The sequence below is a fragment of the Amblyomma americanum genome, chromosome 1 (genome assembly GCF_052857255.1).
Source record: "Amblyomma americanum isolate KBUSLIRL-KWMA chromosome 1, ASM5285725v1, whole genome shotgun sequence".
Lineage (NCBI taxonomy): Eukaryota > Metazoa > Arthropoda > Arachnida > Ixodida > Ixodidae > Amblyomma > Amblyomma americanum.
The window spans coordinates 344,042,614-344,052,580 of record NC_135497.1 but is presented as its reverse complement, the minus strand read 5'-3'; the positions used below and the strand labels follow the sequence as shown (position 1 = coordinate 344,052,580).

The following is a 9,967-nucleotide window of genomic DNA, read 5'->3' as shown; positions in this document are numbered from 1 at the left end:
AGTGGCAGATAAAAAATGTTCACCACTTGCAAAAGTAAACAGATATTTTGCATTCCACTTCCTCGTAGCTGAAACTACTATGGGCAGACAAGCAGATATCTGAATGTGCGCCTGGCTGAGAGCACTTTCACTGTATAGAGAGGAAGGCGAATTTTCTCCTGACACTGAACGTTCAATGTCGTGAATGCAATCGGAGGACGACCTTTTTCTTTGCACGCCTGATTTCTGCGGCACATCAGTGGTTTAGGGAAGTGATAAATCTGTCCTGATATAGTCGAGGCTTACTACATCAGTAAGGCTAAAAACAAGTGCCTGGCTAAACCGTCGGTGAACCTTCACTGTAAGGAATTAGTTTTTTAGATGGTTTACTAGTACTTCAGTGCCTTTCGATTGTTTTTTGCCCTCTTACTGCTTTGGGGTTTTGCGTGCTTGAATCTCTTTGCAGGTCTTTTTGCCACTTTCCTTCAATAAAATTTCAGTTGTTAGACCAGCCTCATCTTGCGCTCATCTCTTCTCCTGTTTTGTGTCTTCCGGCTGGTTTTGAGATGTAATACTGAATGCCGGAAGACAGCCATTTTAGAGTCAAGTGCACTTATAATGGCCACAGCTATAATGAATGTTCATTTATTACAAAAAATAGTGCTTACTTCATTAATTTATGCATGAAGTATACGACACTGCATCAAAATAAAAAAGGACTAAACCTCTAACCCTCATGGCCAAACTGCAGTTACAGCAAACAAAAGGACACCAAAAACCTGCCCCACATGCAAAAGCTTGCACTTCAGGCCAATGCAGAAATAAGATCCGATTACTTCCCAAACTGCATGACACTGCCACGCAAAGTAAAGATTGTAACAGGCAATAAAGGAGCAACAAAAAAGCGAACTGTAGGTAGCAGCCAATCTCATGCAGACAAGCTACAAGGTCAGGCCAACATAGACGTGGAAGAAATTTGAATAAAAGCCACAACAAGCACATAATTTTTATGCTTTTCACAGCCCTTTAAATGGCAAATACTTTCCTGAAAAAACATAACAGAAGCGGAAATTTTTTTTCGGCAATCAATTTTTTTCATGTACTTCATTATTCTTGAAGCATGGGCGGGCATAGAGTAGTCAGATTAGTGCATGCGTTCCTAAGCAATGCCATGCCAAAAAATGTACTTACAGAAAAAGCTTGCCTTACTGAGTGAATACCACTGGCCATCCCCTAATTTCCCAGCCTGCTCCAGGTCCCTGGCAAAAATCACACGCAACTTGGTGGCTTGCACAACTTCCATGCAACTCTTGGTCTTTAGCTGGAAAAAATTTGAGGGATCATTGAGATATCAAATTTTACATGCATTGCTTTGTTTCAATGATCGACTTAGAAAAAACAGCGGTTTCTGTGAGCGCAACTATTTTTTCACGCTAGCTTTTTACAGTAAACCACATTTATCCCGACCTATTTCACACTGAATTGCTGCACGGCCCCAGCACTACTGCTCTATGGTTTCAAATGCTTGTTAGCTCTGAGCCCTTGGGCTTGCACTCGTTAATGCAGAAAACCTCGGAAAGTGCAACCAGAGCTTCGAGCTTTAAGCCATAGGTATTCAGAAGCTCAGTGGTCTGTGGGAGAACTTTTGGCTGGGTGACACAGTAGCAAATGCTGCTCCAGCTAATTTCACTCCATTGCAAAAAACTCGCGCAGCAGAGACCTGTCCTCCATTTTGCATTGCAGAAACGATCACTGAAATTCAAAGCATGCATACTAAATGCACACCTACCTTCCAACACAGCTTCATAATAATGGGTATAATTATTGGAATGAAATACCAGTCAGTACATGTAGTTTTCAGTTTATCCAAAAATTATAAGCAACTGACAAACAATAAACATTAAAAGGGAAATAAAATAACCAGAATTGTTTAAAAAATCTGCCAGAAGAATTATGTGACATCCACTACACTCCAGCAGTTCTTCGGCATTGTGCACCTTCAAACCGCACTTTCTTACAGGCACATTTGCACAGAAATTGCATTGAACCTAATCTTTAAGAATCTTTATTGGTGCAACAGTAGGGAGAAACCAGGTTTTACTCAAAACGAAGGGCCCTAAACATTGCATCACAAGCCCAGATGGTGCACTTTAGTCGCCTCTTATGCTTATGCAAGAAACAGGAACAGAGATATCTTGACTAAATCAAAAAAAGAGGAAGTGCAATGCATGTGTAATGCAGAGAAGATATAAGCAATACCACACTAAAACACTGGGAGGATTCCAAGAGTAGGTGAATGCATGAGTGGGTGGCAATCAGATGGCTAAATGAGATTAGGAAATTTGAGGAAAAAGGGTGGTAGCATGTGGCACAGGACACAGTTACCTAAAATGAACTAGAGAACCATTGTTCTGCACTAATTTTAACAGCACATTCACACGACAGACAAAAGCACTAACTCCAGGAACGGACTGCGCATCATGCAACTCAATGTCAATCACCATTGGAAATGGCACCAGCACCGCAGACTGCACATGAGGAAAAGTAGACATATTTTTGCTCTCAACTTTGAGCAGCAGTCAGCTGCGCTTTTAACAGCAAAGCTCTAAAGTACGGCAACATTGGCACTTTGTTTTACTGACATGAGGGTGCTTGTGAGCGTGCAAGTCCCATGTTTGTTTTGCACCAAATGCGTTAATTGCGAGGTATGTTTAATTAAAGAGGGGCATCTAACATGGGCATCGGCTCTTCATTACTTCCCTTCTATATCCCTCCCTTATATCACGGTTCAAGTGTCCACCAAAATGTGAGACAGTTACTGTTACATTTCCTTGAATTTTTCTTCAACTAATTTTAAATTTTTCAAGTATACAGCTTTAAGAAGGTAGAGGTACAAACTGTGCAGTATAACCATATGCTATCGCAATAAACCAGCAATAAATCTGTGCTGACAGCAGCTTGCCCAGTGCATTGCAAGGATGCTATGCCATACAAGGATTGGTGTCATCGTGCAATGTTACATTACTGACTGACAATTTGGTCTCTGTATCAGAAATACTGGTAAACCATCATTGTAGATCACAATGTTTTTAAAGGGATAAATAAACATACAGGTCCTTTTCTAGGACACATATGCATACCAGGCAACAGGTGTGCAATGTCAAAGCACGTTTATGTTCACAGCAGCTGCGTCAAAAGCTACATCAGCGACTATATTTTGTACAAGTCTACAGTTCCGGTAATTATAAGCTGAGGTACTGCTGTGAAGTGCACGTAGAGTTTCATGCATTTCTAAACCTAGCTGCAAGCGTATATGAAAAATATTTTTCTAAATAGGCAGCTAAGATATGCATCACTGAAAAAGAATAACTACCATGAACGGATCAGGAGGGATGACACAGCCGAAGGCAGGAAGCACGCATGGCCCAATAGATGCTAGCCGCTGGCAACTGCAAATAAATACATCCAGAGCAACAGCTGTCAGTGGCTGTAGCCATGTCATGAATGACAAGAGAGGAAATCGTCTACTACTTTAAAAACTACTTAGACGTAATATAAGTAAATAAAAACCAATGAGCTAGCCCATGACAAAACAAATGAACAGAGTTTACGTAATGCACCCATATACATTCTTTGAGAAGAGTCACAATAACTGTTATAACCACACTGAAAGATGAGCTGGCTGAAATACCGCACACCAATTTGAATATAGGATGTGCAGGTTTTCATTAATTCCTGTCATGCTGTCTTGTACCAATGTCTAGGTATTAAATTGAAAGTTGCAACCAGTCTGCCTTGGTTAAATGAGAAGAGAGAATGGAAAAAAGCATGCCTTCACTAGCAAGAAGCTTGACATCTCACAGCACAGCTTAGCATCATAGAAAAATTGCTAGCGCATTTAACAAATCTGCATACAATTAAAAGCTGCACAAATTTGTCGACTCGCAATGCGAGTAAGGGCAAGAGAAACAAAAAAATACCAAAGAACACTCGTGAGTGCGGCGAAGGGTGGTCTGTGGGTAGGATCCCGTGCCTGGGAAGAGTTCCGAGCTCGGAGAATCGCCGGCACCACAGCTGATGGCACGCAACAAAGAATAAGAAACAAAGCGAAAATAAGTAACAAAAAAAACATCGACAATGGCGAACGACTTGAATGCGGACCGCAAAAGCGAGGGATATAGCAAAAAGGTAGAAATCCTAAATAATTGTGCAGTTGCATCTCCGACAGCTCGCAGTGCTCAGAAGGGAAGGAAGCATCAACGTTTACAGCTCAGGAGACGCAAGATTGATCTAACTTTGACATAACACTGCCTCAAATCCTGTTCCACTGGGGAAGCACAGACAAGTTTACAAATGACAAGGCGATGAATTTGAACTAGCCTTTCGTATGCGATCACTGTCTCAGAATTTAGTATGACGCATATTAAGGCACAAGCATTAATCCGATGAGTACTAACCCTGAGCAAAATAGTGCGGTGTCTGATCGCAGCTGGCCTAGCTCGAGCGCTCCGCCGCGCGGCACTTCTCGCTCACCGTCTTCTACGCAGTGCAAATCCATGCTTTTGCACCGAGTGCCGAAGCGCGGGCAAGCGAAAGCATAACTCTGTTGTGATATCTGGTGCCATTTGTATTTACCACGGCCCGCGAGTACTAAACGCACATAAAGATAATGAGACAACACTTGTCATGCAGGATATAGGCCCTGCTTTTTTGGTGCCGCATTATAGCTGCGGCAACCGCAGGCGGACTGCCTCCACTCACATCCCTATATAGCCGCATACAAATAGCGCGTGTGAATACAGATCATTAGCAAAGAAACGCAGAGCGGGACTCACCGGAAATGCGATTCATCCCGGCTTAGTAAAACCGCGTAGGAGTCTTCGTTCCCTTTACAGATGAGAAGACGTCGCAGCACTCTCTCTTCATGGCATACCCGTTGAAACTCGCCAATGTTGACAGGCCGAAATCCTGGTCGTTGGCTTCCAAAACACACTCCTGCTCACCTTCCTATTGAATGAGTTCTTCACACGTGTCCGCCGTACAAGTACTCAAGCAATGCCTCAAAGAGGCAAATAATACAAAACACGACGCGTCGGTAGCGCTGCAATGGCGCCGACGGCTGCGCTTTCTTGTCGGTGAAAAATTGAAACCGACAAGAAAAATTTGTTTTTTAAACCACGAATATTTATATTATCTTCACAACAAAGACACTGCATTTATTTTAAATTATTTTTAGATGATTTAAGAATACTAAAGCGCTTTCAGTTACTTTTTCTGGCATGTCGTTTGTGGAAGCTGTTTGAACCCGACCGCGGCGGCTGCGTTTTTATGGAGGAAAAACGCTAAGGCGCCCGTGTGCTGTGCGATGTCAGTGCACGTTAAAGATCCCCAGGTGGTCGAAATTATTCCGGAGCCCTCCACTACGGACCTATTTGTTCCTCTCTTCTTTCACTCCCTCCTTTATCCCTTCCCTTACGGCGCGGTTCAGGTGTCCAACGATATATGAGACAGATACTGCGCCATTTCCTTTCCACCAAAAACCAATTATTATTATTATTATTATTGTGGAAGCTGCGATCCTGTGATCCCCTGAAGTGACCCGGATGCCCAGCAGACGACGGAGCAGACGACGGTGTTGACAGAATGCCATTTTGTTTGATGCCAGATAAAATCACTAAGTTGCGACAAAAACAGCGAAGAAAAGCGCCGTATCTCAAGCTGGCGAATATCGTGGATAAGTTGAACGCAATTGGCCCGATGGAGAGCAGCTGCGATGCATTAATTTGCGCGACACTGGCACGCTCACCGGAGATCATGAAACTTAACAGCTTAATCGGTGACCAGTACAAGCAGATTGCTTTGATATAAACTGCGTTACGAAACTACGTCGATACTTGCGTCTCACTTTAGCTAATATGCAACAGCGGCTAGCACTCGCCGCATCCTGATCGCGTGTAGTTTAACAAGCAAGAGCCCACTAGCGCTTCGAAGCAGCCGTGTTTTCGAGTTCGTATCGTTACGATAAATGCGAGCTGTTTCGGCACGTACTGGAATTGAAGTTCTCAGCCGGTATGTCACGGACGGTGACGATGGCGTCGCGGACGACCTTAACTAAGACTCGCCGCAACGCAGCCGATAACCCAAGCATATGGGCGTTAAAGGTTGTTCACCAGGACTGCAAACGTGGGCATAAAATATCGCTCAGTCGCAGCGCCAGTCGCTCGCTTCTCGATTTTCCAGCCTTCCGAGTGAAGGTCGCAAGCTGTTGAGCCAATCAGTGAGCCAGCCGGAGTGAGCGAGGCGAGCTTTCGGGAACGACGCCGCCCGCGGGCGCGCCGGGCAACGAACTACGCGCTACCCCCTGGCTGCCCTAGTCGTCGCTAAGCCTAGCCGGTTTCACATCGATGCAGCAGCTGAGTGCACTTCGAAACTGGCTAGCGCTGAGGTGCTGCTCTCGTCATCGTTTTACTGTGAACCTCGTCTCATAGTAAAACCAAGATATGCTCGGTTTCCGTGACACCTTCAGGAGCAGAGCCAGCTGAAGCCAGGAGAGCCGCGATTGAGCAGTAGCAATTAAAGGCGCCGTGGGGAGACATTTGTTTGTATTCCTGTTATCGCTTCTACCAACGACTCGATATTGGACAACGATACTCCATCCGGCGGCTTAGTATGGACTTGAACAAACATTACTGTCGCATTTTTCTGACGCTGGCGGCCGGTATTCAGGCTGGCATGCCGCGCCCATACGTTATCATGTCGCTCTATTGTATTGCCGTGGTGCATATCAAAACCCCCAGACATCCTTCTTTTCGCTCAGATTGTCATAGCACATAGTCACACTAGGACCAGATCAGTTTAGAGGACCGAGCGCGGGTGCACAGGAGCTAGACTGTGTCAGAGCAGGTGAAACTCTTTAAAGCGCGCGGTTGACGTCAGTCCCAAGACTTTATTCTCATTTCGACCGAGAATCAAATCGGTTCAAACTCGCCGGCCGCCGCATTTCACCTTCGGCTGCATACGCTGCTGTCTATATTTAGCGACATTTTCGCGTCACCGTCATGAAATCTTCAGCGAAGGCAATGAACGACGTCGTAAAGTATTTTTTTTGCTATTTTATGATAAGCACCACGTCACTGCCGCTAAAAAATTCTCCGCCAACACTGCATCAGCGTTGGACTTAAGAGCGTTAGCTACGAGAGCTTCAAGTGTTTAGATCGGGGTGCTAGATCGGGGTGCTCAGCAAACGTGAAGACAAAATACAAACATCTGAGGGCGTTTCGTTTCGGAAAAATTCGTTCTAAGATACAAGCAGCGTCATCTACTTCGAAGAGTTTGCACTACTATAGCGATTTACAGCCACCTTCGCTATATCCGGTATGTTTCCTCCTTATATATCAGTTAACGAATTTTATAAACGTGTGCATTACAACAAGACGAATTGTTTGACCGCATCCGGAACCCTTTGCGACAAACGATTAGGCCTTATGGCTGTCTGGAAGTCCCCGGAATGCACGGTTTGGGTGCGAGAAGGTCGTCGGTGCGAATCCCACACATAATTTGGGCTTCATCTAAATATTTATTTTATCCTCAGGAACATGACGAGTCAAATGACACCACATCGATCGTTATGCGTCAAACGGGCGGCCCCCAAATTTGATGCAAATGGGGGTCCCCGGGGTTCCACTTCGATAGCCGCTATACTGGCATATGTAAAACGGATCGAAGGTATCTGTGAAAACTGAGGCTCTACGCGCCCACTGTTGCTTTCTGATATAGTGTGGTAATTGTCTTGGCCAATTTGACCTTCCCTGCAGACAGACGTGTCCTTGACAAACGTAAGTAGTAAGAGCTTACGCTCTTAAAACTGAAGCGCGGAAAATGATATCGGGTTTGCTTTGAACATTTATACAGAGAACTGCGTGCATGTACACACATGCTGCCTTTGTGTAGCCGGATGGTCATGGCGAGTAATTTTCCCTGATTGACGATTAACGACATTCTTTTCCGCGACACATAGAAGTGTCTTTGGCATTTTCTGCGCATGTAGTAGTAGTGGTACATTATGTTACATGGCTTGAACATGTCGCAGAAGCCAAGAGGACACTGACTTTCAGTAGCGCCATTCGACTTGCGCACACCGATTGGTGTGCAGGCGCTGTCGTGGCTGCAGCTACATGCCGCCACCGCAAGCGCGTGCGGATACGCAGGCACCGCTGGCTTGGTCGCTTGTGCATTACAGCTCTTTGTGCTTTCAAAGCCGCATTATACTCTTGAGCATGCACTACTTTCGTCACATTGTCATGTGTGAACAGCAGGGAATTAGGTGAGTGCTCGAGCAGTGCCTCTCCTTTAAGCCAATTCTCGCTCGGTGAGAGAGCCAGGTCGCGGGAAGCGAGTTGAAAACTCGATTCGCCAATGTGAATGAGCACTTCATTTCGCTCGGTGCCTGTCACCAACAGACCAGAGCACCTCGCATCCTCTTCGCGACTCGCCACAGTGAACGCGCTTTGAAGCATCTTTGGTCAATTTGATCCTATCGCTGTCACACGACAGCACGACAGTATTTCTAGAATTCTGCAGTAAAACAATTACCCTCACCAGGAATCTGTCGCATGACACATCCCACGATAGGTATCTATCGCGCGGCACAATCCACGACAGGTATCTGTCGCGCGACTCATCCCACGACAGGTATCTGTCGCGCGGCTTATCCCACGACAAGCTGTTGTGTCGCGCGACAGGCCGCACGACAGGTACTTTTGTCGCGTGAAAAGAGGCGCGATAGAAGTGTGCCGCGCGACTGAACCCACGACAGGCAACTTTGCTGAGGCACGCAATATCTGTCGCGCGGCACGACTCCCTCTGTCGCGCGACAGTACCTGCGACAGAAACCTGTCGCGCGACAAATGCTGCGACAGGGACCTTTTTCGCACGACAAAATGCAGGAAAAATGTCTGTCGTGCGGCAGAACCTACTACAAACAACTTTGTCGCGCGAAAGAACCCACGACACGAAGCCTGTCGCACGGCAGAAGGCACGACAAGACAGCTTGTCTTGCGACACAAAATTGTGCCGCGCGACAGATGCGCGACAAAAAATTCTGTCGTGTGTTTTGATCGGGCAGAATATATTGAGATTACCTAGGTGGCAATTCATTCCAGAAGTCGCCGTGGTGGTTCAGTAGCTACGGTGCTCGAATGCACGCTCAAAGACGCGGTTGTGATCCCGGCGGCTGCAGTCGCATCTCGATGTAGGCGAAATGCTGGAGACACGTGCACTGAACGATGTCAGTGCACGTGAAAGATCACCAGTTGGTAAAAATTATCCGGGGCCTTCCACTGCAGTGTGTCGCATAGTCTGAGTTGCTTTCGCACTCATAGCCTCGAAAAGCATAAAGCATAAACCATAAACCTGATTCCAGAAGCGCAATTTTTTTTGGCGCTAATCTTGCCCGGTTCAAAATAATAATAATAATTGGTTTTGGGGGAAAGGAAATGGCGCAGTATCTGTCTCATATATCGTTGGACACCTAAACCGCGCCGTAAGGGAAGGGTAAAGGAGGGAGTGAAAGAAGAAAGGAAGAAAGGGGCGTCGTAGTGGAGGGCTCAGGAATAATTTCGACCACCTGGGGATCTTTAACGTGCACTGACATCGCACAGCACACGGGCGCCTTAGCGTTTTTCCTCCATAAAAACGCAGCCGCCGCGGTCGGGTTCGAACCCGGGAACTCCGGATCAGTAGTCGAGCGCCCTAACCACTGAGCCACCGCTGCAGGGCCCGGTTCAAAAGGCAAAGTTGATTTTCCAGGTGGGAGGTCGGGCGTGTCACGTTTGAGTCTTGAGCTGTGGGTAAGTTATTCTCGCAACATCTGGTTAGTTCTGACATGCCTACACCATGCATGATTTAAGTTAGCCACTTTAACGTAGAACACGCAATGCTGATCGTCCGAGTCTAGGCATATATAGCTGCATATTACTGGACTGCCATA

At 46.1% G+C, this 9,967-nt stretch overlaps 1 long non-coding RNA gene across 2 annotated transcripts; it reads right to left on the bottom strand.

Moving 5' to 3' along the window:
* Nucleotides 1-1,172: 1,172 nt before the first annotated feature.
* Nucleotides 1,173-4,056, bottom strand: LOC144099908 (uncharacterized). Of its 2 annotated transcripts, none has more exons than XR_013307469.1 (3): nucleotides 3,960-4,056; nucleotides 3,353-3,421; nucleotides 1,173-1,300 (listed from the first exon to the last, which is right to left on the bottom strand). It is a non-coding gene; the product is annotated as an uncharacterized LOC144099908 (long non-coding RNA). The 2 variants fall into 2 exon arrangements; XR_013307468.1 differs by having other exon boundaries at nucleotides 3,353-3,428; nucleotides 3,960-4,054.
* Between the last annotated feature and the right edge of the window lie 5,911 nt (nucleotides 4,057-9,967).